At 47.4% G+C, this 13,128-nt stretch overlaps 1 long non-coding RNA gene across 1 annotated transcript in view; it reads left to right on the top strand.

Moving 5' to 3' along the window:
- LOC127488638 (uncharacterized) overlaps nt 1-7,285 on the top strand; it is a 57,243-nt gene extending 49,958 nt beyond the window's left edge. The window contains exons 3-4 of the long non-coding RNA XR_007916411.2: nt 1,470-1,513; nt 2,378-7,285. This is a non-coding gene — a long non-coding RNA (uncharacterized lncRNA). The remainder of the gene's footprint in view (nt 1-1,469; nt 1,514-2,377) is intronic.
- The last annotated feature ends 5,843 nt before the right edge of the window (nt 7,286-13,128 follow it).

The following is a 13,128-nucleotide window of genomic DNA, read 5'->3' as shown; positions in this document are numbered from 1 at the left end:
CAGAGCTGGATCAGAAGTAGAGCAACTGGGACTTGAACCGGTGCCTGTATGGGATGCCAGCACTGCAGGTGGTGGCTTAACCTGACCGGACCCCCTCTGCCAACAGCATTTTTGACAAAACTATTCTTTTTGCCACTACCCCTGCAACATTCTGAAAACCATTTTTTTTGAGTCTGTTATTTTATTGTAAATGTCTTAACTTAATACCAGTATGACACAGTCCTGATTACTGTAGCTTCATATACAGTTGGGAAATCAGGTAATTTAACTTTGATATCTTTGAGCATCTTTTAAAAATTGTTTCAGATATTCCAAGTACTTTGATTTACATATAAATTTTAGAATCAGCTTGTTAATCTACACACACACACACACACACACACACAGGCCTACTGGGATGTTAATTGGTTTTGTGTTGAATCTACAAATCAATTTTGGAAGAATTGCCATCTTAACAAATTTAAATCTTCTAATTCAAAACGTATTATATGAAGGATCTTCAAAAAGTTCCTAAAAATACACTTTGTGAAAAGCTATGTATGAATTTCAGTTTTTCACATCAAAATAAATATCATTTAATTCATTTTCCTTCAACTTTTCAAAGTGCCCTCACTATTGTCATTTATTGAGGTCTTTTAAAATTTCTCTCAGCAAGATTTTGCAGCCTTAATGTAGTATCAGGTGTCCCAGGACCAGCCTCAGGTGTGGTGATGAGCTGGGAAGCACAGAGGATACAGAGGTTGTACTCACGGGTGTTTTGGTTATGGTGAAATCAACAAAGGGAAACCCATGGAGGGAGAGCGTGGAGGCTCATGGGAGCAAGCTTTTAGGCTTCCTGTCCCAGTGGAGTCACCCAGAGGCACTTGATTTCGCTGCAATAGGCTGTGACCACACACGCACAGGGCTGCCAGTGGGGAGGTCCTACCCCCAGGCTGGGTGTCCAGGTGCATTCTGGGGGTCAGTGCCTAAGGCGTGCAGTGCTCGTTTGCCTGGCCTCTGCTGCCTGCTGAGACACTTGATGCAGTCCCCCCAGATGCTGTCAGTGTGACCGATTGCATCCCGAATATCCATAAAACCCATGTGCACAAATCTGTTACTGAGTTCAATTTGCTAATCTCTATGCAGATGTTTGTGTCTGGGTGCAAGACTCCATTGTCCACCCTGTGGCCTGGAGAGGGCCCCCCAGCGGCGATAACTGGAGACAGTGGGGTTCCCCTCCTGGTCCCCTTCTTTCAGGTGTCGCGGTCCTGTGTTGCTCTCTCCCCAACATCTGAAAACATTGGTTTCACATCTTTCGCCCCCTTGTCTGTGTGTTTGCAGAGGGAGCACAAGTCCGATCTAGTTGTCCTTTTATTTTGGGAGCAGAAACTTTTAAAGAATTTTTGAAAGATAAAGACCAATATCGACAGTTTTATAGAAATATCCGGGGTATTTCAGTAATCACGGTATTTCTTTAATCCTTATTTTAGCATATTATATGGATTTGTGGGCTGACTTTCATACCATGGTTAAGGTGAGTATTTTTGTGTGCTGCCTCCATAAGTATGGCATTTTAAAAAATGTTCTCTTATATGATGTGTGTGTGGGTTGTGTGTGTGTGCACGTGCACACGTGTGCGCCAGAGTGGGAGTTCAGGATCTCAGAGGAACGACAGAGCTGGTGTGACCATTGCACCTGAAAATGTGTCCCTTGCTCCAAAGACCCCTATGAAATTTTAATCCTTTGAGAACCTGTCTTCCTATCTGCCACTCAGTTAAAGAGGGAAACACTTTTCTTTTTTCTTTCTTCCTCCTTTTTTTTTTTCTTTTGGGCCAGCTCAAATGGAATCACATTTTGTTTTAGGATGAAGTTGTGGATTCTGAACTCCCTCCATCATCATGTTTATAAGACAGATTTCCTTTTCTTTTCTTTTCTTTAAAGATTTATTTATTTATTTGAAGGTCAGAGTTATACAGAGAGAGGAGAGGCAGAGAGAGAGAGGTCTTTCATCCGCTGGTTCACTCCCCAGTTGGCCACAATGGCTGGAGCTGTGCCGATCTGAAGCCAGGAGCCAGGAGCTTCTTCCAGGTCTCCCACATGGGTGCAGGGCCCCCATCTTCCAGTGATTTCCCAGGCCACAGCAGAGAGCTGGATCTGAAGTGGAGCAGCTGGGACCGAACCGGCACCCATGGGGCCACAGTGCCGGCCTCAAGAGAGATTTCTTTGAGATGAAGCTATTTGGGGCTCAGAGAGTATGAGCAATTTCCCTATACTAGATACTCAATGAACTTGTGGGGATTTATTTAGTTATTTATTGTAATTACTTTTTAAAGGATTGAATGTGCTTTGTAGATACAGTTCCTTTTTTTTCAAGATTTATTTATTTATTTATTTGAAGGTCAGAGTTACACACAGAGAGAAGGAGAGGGAGAGAGAGATGATGATTCACTGCCCAAGATGACTGTAAGGGCTGGAGCTGTGCCGATCTGAAGCCAGGAGCCAGGCGCTTCCTCCGGACCCCCAACGCAGGTGCAGGAGCCCAAGGACTTGGACCATCTTCTACTGCTTTCCCAGGCCTCAGCAGAGAGCTGGACTGGAAGAGGAACAGATGGGACTAGAACCGGCACCCATATGGGATGCTGGCACTGCAGGCAGCGGCTTTACCTGCTGCGCCACAGTGCAGGTCCTGCAGACACAGTTCTAAGAATGCAATGATATTCCCTTCCTCTCCTTTCCCTCCCTCCACTTCTCTTCCTCCCACTCTATTCCTTATCCCTTTCTTTTTTTTTAATTTTTGAGGTAACAGAACTTAAATTTACATTGCAGTGAAAAGACTTAATACTTAACCAGATAAGAAGTTTAACAAGTAAAAAACAAAAAGAGCCTAGTTTACTGGGAATGTAGAGAAGGGCTGTAAACAATAATTGAGTGGAAGAACATCCATTTCATTGAACTTATGGGAACTTAAAGCTCAGAGCCTACCTGACTCCCAAGTTCTTTCTCTTACGCCGAGTCTCCTTTGCAGTTTTATGCTGCTCTGAGGGTGAGCTGGCTCTTTATGCCACCACTCCCCACTGCCTCTTGCAGCTAAAACGGTGAGGCCAGTGAGCATTGCATTGAATCTTTTCATTCGATAATCTGTTTCTATGAGATCGCTTACAGAACTTTATGAATTAGCAACTTTACACACATCCTTATTGGCATAACTGATCCTATTTGCATATCTAATATTTTTGTTTGGGGCATGATCCACTCAGAATCTGTTTATATTTTGTTGCAATTTGTATTCATGCATCCAAATATGCCATCTCTTTAAGGACTTGGTGTGCACCAGTGAAGAGACCTTGCAAGAAATAAAAAATCTAATAGATGAGCTGTATGAAAGGGATGAAAAAATCGCAAGTGTCAGTACTTGGCTCCAAGGGAACCTTGAAGAGCTGCGTTCTCTCATGAAGCATGAATCATCACTGGACCTGCGTTGCAAGTATATGACTCAGCTTTTCACCACTGAAATGAAATACCCGAGGAAACTATAAGGAAACATGGGCTTATTGAGATTACAGCTTTGGAATGTCAAGTCCAAGATCGGGCAACCCTGTGGGTTTGGTATCTGATGTTAGTTGGCAACAGTGAGCATGTGTGGAGCAACAATCAGGTGGTGAGGTCATGCTTTTCTAACAGTGCTTTCACAAGAATGACCTTCTGAGGGACACTCAGTGACCCAAGGACCTCTCATGAGCTCCCACCTCCTACACCATAATTGGATTCAGCTTCCACTCTCCTAGTGCCATTAACTTCTTTTAAGATTTTTTTAAGATTTGTTATTTTATTTATTTGAAAGGCCGAGTTAGAGGGAGACATAGAGAGAAGGAGGGAAAGAGAGAGAGAGAGAGAGAGATCTTTCATTCATTGGTTCAGTCCCCAAATGGCAGCTTATAGCTAGAGCTGGGCTGATCCGAAGCAGGAACCAGGAACCTTCTCTGGGTCCTCAACGCGGGTGCAGGGACCCAAGCACTTGGGTCATCTTCTATTGCTTTCCCAGGCTATAGCAGAGAGCTGGATCAGAAGAGGAGCAGCTGGGACTCGAACTAGCATCCACATAGGATGCCAGCACTGCAGACGGTGACTTTACCTGCTGCACCACAGCGCCGGCTCCAGTACCCTTAACTTTTTTTTTTTAAATTAATTAATTTATTTGAAAGAGTTACACAGAGCGAGAAAGAGAGGTGGAGAGAGAGAGAGAGAGAGAGAGAGAGAAAGAGAGGTCTTTCATCCACTGGTTCACTCCCCAATTGGCTGCAATGGCCTGAGCTGCGCCAATTCAAGACCAAGAGCCAGGAGCTTCCTCTGGGTCTTCCCATGCAGGTGTAGGGGCCCAAGGACTTGGGCCATCTTCTATTGCTTTCCCAGGCCATAACAGCGAGCTGGATTGGAAGTAGAGCAGCTGGAACTTGAACCAGCACCCATATAGGATGCTGGCACTGCAGGCAGCAGCTTTACCTGATACGCCACAGCGCCAGCCCCTCATTAACTTCTAACTTTGGGATTTGATATCCTGCATGAGTTTTGGAGTCAAGTCATAGTCAAACTATAGCATCCTGCCCCATGGCTCCCTGAAACTCACATCCTCCTTACATACACATACAATCTTCCCATCCTTAGTAGTTCCAAAGTCTTCTGTCCAGCACGAGATCAAAAATCCCAAGACCAGGGTCTCATTTGAGACTCAGGACAAACTCTTTCATTCATTAGTTCCTGTAAAACCAAAATATGTTACCTGCTTCCAAGATACAATGGCAGGACACAAATAGAAAATGAGAAATAGAGAAATAGAAAGGAAAAAAGTCACCCCAAAACAAGACAGAAGCCCAGCAGGGTGAACATCAAATACTAAGGCTCCGTGTCCAGCATCCTGGGCTCACTGTGGTGGTCGAGCCCCAATAGCGCCCTCCTCTATGGTTCTGTTGGTCTCTGCCCACGTGCCTGCTCTGGGACTGCATGCGAATGTCAATGGCTTTTATAAGTCAGTGTTGCTTACTGCTGAATTCCTCTGCCTTCCTGGGGAATCCACCCTGGCTTCTTTCCCATAGCTTCACTAGGCATCACCGTATCAGGGGCTCGACACAGGGCTCCAACTCTGCAGTACAGCTCTGCCTGCTCCTAGGACTTCCTCTGAAATCCTGGTAGCAGCTGCCATGGCTTCATAAATCATGCAAAACCAGCATCACATGGGCAACAGCATCATTTGCACCGAACCCATGGTTACAGCCCCAAATGCTTCACCAGCTAAGGTCGGGGAAGCACATCCACAGGTGATCTTGGCTGAACTCTTGCAAAGTGCTCCATGATCTCCTGGCATATTACGGCCGTTCCAGGCCTCTGGGCTTGTGATGCCCTTTGGGCAGCCACTTTCCCCACTGTCTTGCCCCTGGCACATGGTTCCCTTGAACCTGCACTAATCTCCTTAGCCAGCAGCTTCTCCACTCTACTTTACTGTCCAGAACAAACACTTCTTTCCTTCTCTGCTCAGGCTGTGAGTTGTCCAAATCCTTCCACCCTACAACTTTTTTCTCCTGATTTTCAGTGTGGAGCTAACGAAAGGTGGCCAGTAACACTCATGCTCAAGCTGTAGCTCAAATGCTGTGCTATTTTGAAATTTCTGCCAAATAAGTGGTGTATCACCTTTAAGCCTGGCTTTCCATGAATTCTTAGGTCATGGACAGGGCAAAGTCAGGTTTGTGCTCAACGTGACAAGAGCGCCCTCTAGTACAGACCCCAACAGAATCCTCATTTTCATCCAAAACCTCAACAGCGTGCTTTTCACCATCTACCTGTCTATCAGCATTCTGGTAGTCTAAGTCCTCACTGTAACTGCCCAAGATGCTCTGATGATAGAATTCTAGGTTTTCTCCAGCCTGTTCTTCCAAACTTCCAGATTCTTCCTGTTAACCAATTTCAAAGGCACTTCGATGTCTTCAGGTATGGCTATCCTTACAGCCCTAATCCTAGTATCACCTTTCTGTATTAATCAACTCTTCTTCATTATATAATGAATACCTGACACAGTGTAACTCTGTAAAGGAAAGAGCTGTGTTTCTGTGCTTTGGCGCACAGTTCTGGAGGCTCACAGGCCAAGATCAAGTGGGTGCTATTGGTTCAGCCTCTCCTGATGGTATTCTCGCTGGCAGTCCCAAGGCAGTGCAGTGTCACGTGACAAAAGAGAGGTTACATACGTGTCTGTTTATGTACAAGTGGTCACTTATAAAACCACCAGGATTTAATCATGGGGCTCCATCCTAGTGATCCAAGACAGTCACTTTCTCAAGGTCCATGCCCAAACACCGCAACTGGATTAACTTTCCACTCGCTTAGTGCCATTGACATAAGGCTCTGTTGATATCAACAGGAGAAAAATGAAGTACCAGCTAAATGACTGAGCTACCCCTAATCACTCATCCCCATTAATGTTGCTAACGTTGGTTGAACATAGTAGTACAGAAGTGGTTGCCACTATAGTCTTCCACCAGAGAGAATTTTCTAGATAACTGAATCTTACCTTCTTTATCACTAAAAAATAGAAACTCATCATTTAAACACTTCCCAAATAAGCCTTCACATGCATCCTTGTCTTCTTAACAGAAGAAATTGGACACAACTTCACCTTCTCTTCCTGAGCTGAATTTAGCATGAAAACAGCAACTGTTTTCTTCCCTGAAAAACGGATAGCACATCCTCTATTTTCACACAGTTTGAGGATGATCTTATTAGTAATCTATGGAAAGCAGGCAATAGCAGTGTGGCAGCAAATGAAAACCACTCAGATGAGAACATGCAAAGGCCATTCATGCAGAGTTTGCTGCAGCAATGGAGTTAGCCACCGGTTGGTCCATTTATGCTGTTGTAAGAAGCTTCCATAAACTGAGTGGCTTGTAAATAATGGAAATTTATTTCTCACAGTTCTGTAGGCTGGGAAGTCAAGAGTGAGGCACCGGCAGCTTCAGGGTCTGTTAAGAATCCCCTGCCTGGGGTGGGAGCTGTGGTGTAGCAGGTAAAGCTGCTGCCTGGGGCGCAGGCATCCCATATGGGTGCTGGTTTCAGACCCAGCTGCTCCACTTTTAGTCCAGCTCCCTCCTGGTGCACCTGGAAAAGCAGTAGAGGATGGTCCAGGTGCTTAGGCCCCTGCCACCCACCTGGGAGACCTGGAGGAAGCTCCTGGCTCCCGGCTTCAGCCTGGCCCAGCCCTGGCCATTGTGGCCATCTGGAGAGTGAACCAGCAGATTGAAGGTCTATCTCTCCTTCCCTCCATTCCTCCTCTCTCTCTCTCTCTCTCTCTCTCTCTCTCTCTCTCTCTCTGCAACTCTGCCTTACAAATAATGAATGAGTCTTTAAAAAAAAAATGCAGAGACATCCCCACCCCTTCCCCTCCCCCTCCCCACAATGAGAATCCCCTTCCTGGGTCACGATGGCACCTTCCTGCTGTGTCCACACAAAGCTACTGCTGCTCCCCGACTTCATCCCCTTCCAAGCTGCCAGCTGTTCACCAGGTCCTGCCTGTTCTTGGCCAGTGGCTGCAGTGGCTGTGGTGTGGGTCAGAGTCATTGTCCCATATGAGTTGGCTGCCCTCAACTTGTTTATTTGGTCTCTCAGCAGGGGATTTCAATGGGCACGATATCGATTAAGGGTCAAGTTTGTAGACCACTGGCCTCGGTCTCCTCTGATCAACATTTTTTCATAAAGCCATCATTTGCATAATGAAACGTCAGACCCTAAGAAAACAGACTGATGCGAACTGCAGTGACACTCTACTGGGACATGTTGGTTCTGCAGCCCCCCTCACGGTCTCAGCTGCTTCTCCCTGTCTTCCCGGATCAGGCATTAGGAAGACGCCTGCGTCCCACACCCGAGTACCTGGGTTCATTCGTGGGCTCCAGGTCCTGGCTGCAGCCTCCCGCCAATGCAGAGCCTGACAGGCAGTGGTGATGGCACAAGTACTGGGACCAGCTCTGGCCACTGTGGGTAGTTGGAGTGTGAACCAGCTGTCTCTGTACTCTGTATGGGAGCTGTCTCCCTACGTCTACCTGCCTGGCTCCCTCTACCTCTCAAATTAACTAATACAAATCTAAAAAACATGGTAAAGATTTGGGGGCAAATTTACTACAACCCCATAATAAACCAGCTCCCCTGTTGTGTTTGTAAACCCCAGAACTAATGGGTTTTATATTGCTTAACAGTCAGGTGAAAAAATCAACAGAATATTCCATGACATCATAACATTCAAACATCCATGACCAGAAAGAACTGTTTCATGGTAGCACAGCCGTGCTCATTCATGAACACACTATGAATGCTTGCGTTTGTGCTACAGCCTGAAATACTTCCTCTCTGACCCTACACAGCACAGTTTTCCAACCTTGAACTGGGGGCACGGGAGAGGTGCTGACAGTGACATCGTGTTCTCTGGCCACTCACAGAGAGAATGAGCCTTGTGGGCAGCCAGGCAAAGCTGAGGGCCCACGCAGGCTGAGACAGAAAGGATAAGGCTGACCCCTTGGTCCCACACCATGAGGAGTTGGTGCACAATGACCAATCTGGGAAAACTGAAAATGAAAATTGTCGCTTATATGAAAAATGTATGTTCTTACTGAAAATACATTTCCAGTCAGTAGATTGGTGATTTGACAAATTCCAAATCAAGAATCAGTCTGTGAGCTACTTCAGAAAGCTTGAGTCGGTACAGGCATTTGATCTAGTGGTTAAGATGCTGGTTAAGTTGCTGGCCCCTCACAGTGAAGTGCCTGGGTTCAACCCCTGGCTCCGCTCCTGATTCCAGCTTCCTGATAATGGACACCTGGAGGGCAGCAGTGATGGCTCAAGTGGTTGGGTCCCAGGCATCCATGTGGAGACCTGGATTGAGCTTCTGGATTCGGCCTTGGCCAGTGTGGAGTGAAACAGTAAGAAAGCCATCTTTCTCTCTTTCCCTCTGTGTGTGTGTCTCAAATAAATAAATAAATAACATTTTTAAAGTTCATGGAAAATGGAGCTATACAACACATTTATTTTGGTGCAAAAATATTTTGACATCCATCCCTAGTTTTTCCATAATCTGCATTTCCCTGACAGGAAGAACTAACCTGGCTAAGAGAGATCTCTGGACTGGAAACTGCGCAAGATCTCCGGCTTCCCACAGCCCTGTGCCTGTCTGACTGGCACAGTGTGGGCTCAGGAGTGAGGGGGACCCGAGGCTTCAACACCAGATGGAACCCCCGCACCCGCTTCCCCGTGGTGAAATGCTGGTGATAACAGCAGTTCCCCAGCACCAGCCCCATGCCTGGCCCTCTTCATAGCCCTGCCACCTGCCACCCTCCTGGGAGGAAGGAGGAGTCTGAATGCTTGGCCACCTGTGAGCCACCGCTGTCTCCTGGCTTCCATGCGTCCTTCCTGGGCACTTCTGTAGCAGCCCCGGATCTCTTCAGCCAACCGCCCTCTGCTGTGCTGTCCTCCTGTGAACAGCGCAGTTAGCGCACACCTGCAGGCCTGCCCTTCACTAATGCAGCCAGCACCAGAGGGAGGGCCAGGCACCTGCAGCGTCGCCTTGACAAAGCTCAGTGGACACAGCCCCTAAACCTTAAAGCACACACCCTGTGAGAAACTGACGGTGCGGAGATGGGTAGAGTGGTTCCTAGTGGAGGGAAAGGCTCCAGTGTTTACTTAGTATTTATGTATGTGAAAGGCACAGCTCCAGAGCTCTTCTGTCTGCCGGTTCACTCCCCGGATGCCCACACAGCCAGATGCAAATTCCATCCGGTTTCCCCCGGGGGTGGCAGAAACCATTCTGGCCGTGGTTTGCTGCCCCCCAGGAAGCTGGGTCAGAAGCGCGGAGCAGCCGGGACTTGTGGAGCTTTAATTCACTGTGCTGCAAGGCCTGCCCCAAGCCTTTTCTTTTTATTTTGATTTATTTGAAAGAGTGAAAGAGAGAGGGCTCTTCTATCTGCTGATTCACTCCCCAACACCTGGCCCAGCTCTGGCTGAAACTGGGAGCCCAGGACTTCATTGGGTCAGGGACCCAAGTATTTGAGCCATTGCCTGCTGCTTCCCAGGGTGCACATTAGCAGGAAGCTGGAATGGGAAATGGGGCAGGGACTCAGACATGGGCACTCTCCCAGGGGGATGCAGGCATCCCCGGGGGCATCTTAACCACCGTGCCCAACAGCTGCCCCACAGCGCCCAGTCTGATTGGACACTGGGGTGCAAGGGTGTCTCCCGGGAGACACAGAAGACACAAGACCTGGCCCAGCACTGCACACAGCAAGGCTGAGTGGAGGTGTGGGGTGACAGCCCTGTTACACCTGCTCACCCAGAACACCCAAGTTGCTACTCTGCCTTAACTTTCCTTCTTGTGAACCAAAGGTAAATGTCAATTCTTGAAATATACCCAACCTAAATAGTAACTTAGATCAAATTACTTTTTAAGTATTTAAAAGAATTTTTTTTCAAAGGACAAAAGTAGTGATTGGACAAGTGTAGTGATTGTACCACATACTATGACTCAGGTTATTAACTGAGTATCTTAACTTAATATGTGCTGTACTGGCTGGCGTCGTGGCTCAATAGGCTAATCCTTGGCCTGCGGCGCCGGCACCCCGGGTTCTAGTCCTGGTTGGGGCGCCGGATTCTGTCCCAGTTGCTCCTCTTCCAGGCCAGCTCTCTGCTGTGGCCAGGGAGTGCAGTGGAGGATGGCTCAAATCCTTGGGCCCTGCACCCGCATGGGAGACCAGGAGAAGCACCTGGCTCCTGCCTTCGGATCAGTGTGATGCGCCAGCCGCAGCGCGGTGGGTGGGCTGCAGCGCACGGGCTGCAGCGGCCAATGGGGAGTGAACCAACGGCAAAGGAAGACCTTTCTCTCTGTCTCTCTCTCTCACTGTCCACTCTGCCTGTAAAAAAAAAAAAAAAAAAGTGCTGTTCTGAAGACTTTTTTCTCTCTCACTGTCCACTCTGCCTGTCAAAAAAAAAAAAAAAAAGTGCTGTTCTGAAGACTTTTTCGAGAATGAGAGAAAGGGAGGGAGGGATTTTCCATCCTTTGGTTTGCTCCCCAAATGCCTGCAAGAGTAGGAACTGGGCCAAGGCTGAAGCCAGGTTCCCCACATAGGTAGCAGGAACCCCACCACTGCACCCCAGGATCTGCGCTGGCAGAAGCTGGAATTGGAAGGCAGAGCTGATTCTCCACCCAGGCACTCCAGTATGGTGTCCCAGCCAGCCACTTCATCACCTGGCCAAAGCCTTCCCCTGCAGGAGGCTTTTTTGGGACATGAGAGATTTGAAAAGATTTTTTTTTTAAATTCAAACTGTCAAAAGTTATCTTTTAGTGATCATGATGGAAAAGAATTTGATATAATTGCCTGCATTTTAATAGTTCTGAAAAAGAAACTACATAATAATTAAAGCATAATCCTTTTTCAGTGAGAAATAATAAAGTCATTTGCCCAGCGGTTGTCAGAAGGATCTTGGAAAAATTAAGGTCTGGACTAGTAGACTGTGGTGGAATGAGAAGGCCATGCCAAGGTGGCCACTGGCAAGCAAGCGTCAGTTACTCAGGAATGGCTTTGAAACCCACCTGGCTTTGGAAACTGCCTGGCAACAGGCTGTGATTGGTTGGGGCATAGACCGCCCCTTGACCAGATTGGCTGGTCTTGGCTATATAAGATGTGGTTCCAACTGTAATAAATGAGTCTGCGGGCTGCTCGCCTCAAGCCTGCTTTCACCCGACTCCCGGGGTCTGTGTGGTGACTCCGTGCCTCTTGCCCCCACCACACTGCTCCTCTCAGAAATGAATCCACTGCAACATTGTTGAGAAATAAACAGCAACAGTAGACAGTTCGGAGCAGTGATCCTAACATCAGGATCACCTGCAGGTGCACCCCAGGCCAATTCATCAGGAGTCTCTGGGAGGTGAGACCCAGGCCTGTTTGTAAAAAATCTCTCCAACTGGCTCCAAAGTACGGCCAACTCTTGCAAACTGATGGTTTTAGACAAATATATAACAAGGCAAGTGCTAAAGTTCTCAATTGGCCCAAATTAACTAAGAAAATATTTTGACTTTGAAATTACCTGTGCAGGACTGGTTAGCAAAATAATGACCTCCACACCACAGCAAGTGAGAACCGTAATATAGTACAAGGACCTTAGTCAAACCTAACAGAACCGAGCTAGGACAGATGTTGTGTATTTTTTTTTTTTAAGATTTTATTTATTTATTCGAGAGGTAGAGTTACAAACAGTGAGACAGACAGAAAGGTCTTCCTTCCATTGGTTCACTCCCCAAATGGCCACAATGTCTGGAGCTGCGCCAATCTGAAGCCAGGAGCCATGTGCCTCCTCCCAATCTCCCATGTGGGTGCAGGGGCCCAAGGACTTGAGCCATCTTCCACTGCTTTCCTAGGCCACAGCAGAGAGCTGGATTGGAAGCGGAGCAGCCGGGACTAGAACTGGCACCCATATGGGATGCCAGCGCCACAGGTGGAGGATTAATCTACTGTGCCACGACGCCGGCCCCTCGTTGTGTATTTTTTAATGACTGTTTTAACAAATTATTTAGAACATTAGCATCTCTGGTGGCTATGAACTGTAGTAGTCCTGGTCTTATAAAAGCAAGTTAAAAGTGCAGATGCAGGGGCCTGTGCTGTGGTCTAGCATGTAAAGCCGCCACCTGCAGTGCTGGCATCCCATATGGGTGCCAGTTGGAATCCTGGCTGCCCCACTTCCAATCCAGCTCTCTGCTATGGCCTGGGAAAGCAAAAGAAGATGGCCCAAGTCCTTGCCCATCCCATCTGCATGGGAGACCTGGAACAAGCTCCTGGCTCCTGACTGGTTCAGCTCTAGCCACTGCAACCATCTGGGGAGTGAACCAGTGGATGGAAGACCTCTCTTTCCCTCTGCGTCTCTGTAACTCTGCTTTTCAAATAAAAAAAAAGTGCAGATATGTAGCCAGTATTGCTGAAATTCTCTGCTGTTGAGGACTTGTCATCCTAATTTCTTGCATGGTTTCCCTTTCTGCATTTGGAGAAGCTTGTTAAATGGCTCTAAATGTGGTAGGACCAGAAGATACATTCCTGGTTCCGACACCAGATGACCCAATTTTCCAACTGAAAATTC

The sequence above is a fragment of the Oryctolagus cuniculus genome, chromosome 20, assembly GCF_964237555.1.
Source record: "Oryctolagus cuniculus chromosome 20, mOryCun1.1, whole genome shotgun sequence".
In the NCBI taxonomy this organism is placed as follows: domain Eukaryota; kingdom Metazoa; phylum Chordata; class Mammalia; order Lagomorpha; family Leporidae; genus Oryctolagus; species Oryctolagus cuniculus.
This window is presented reverse-complemented; position numbering and strand designations above follow the sequence as displayed.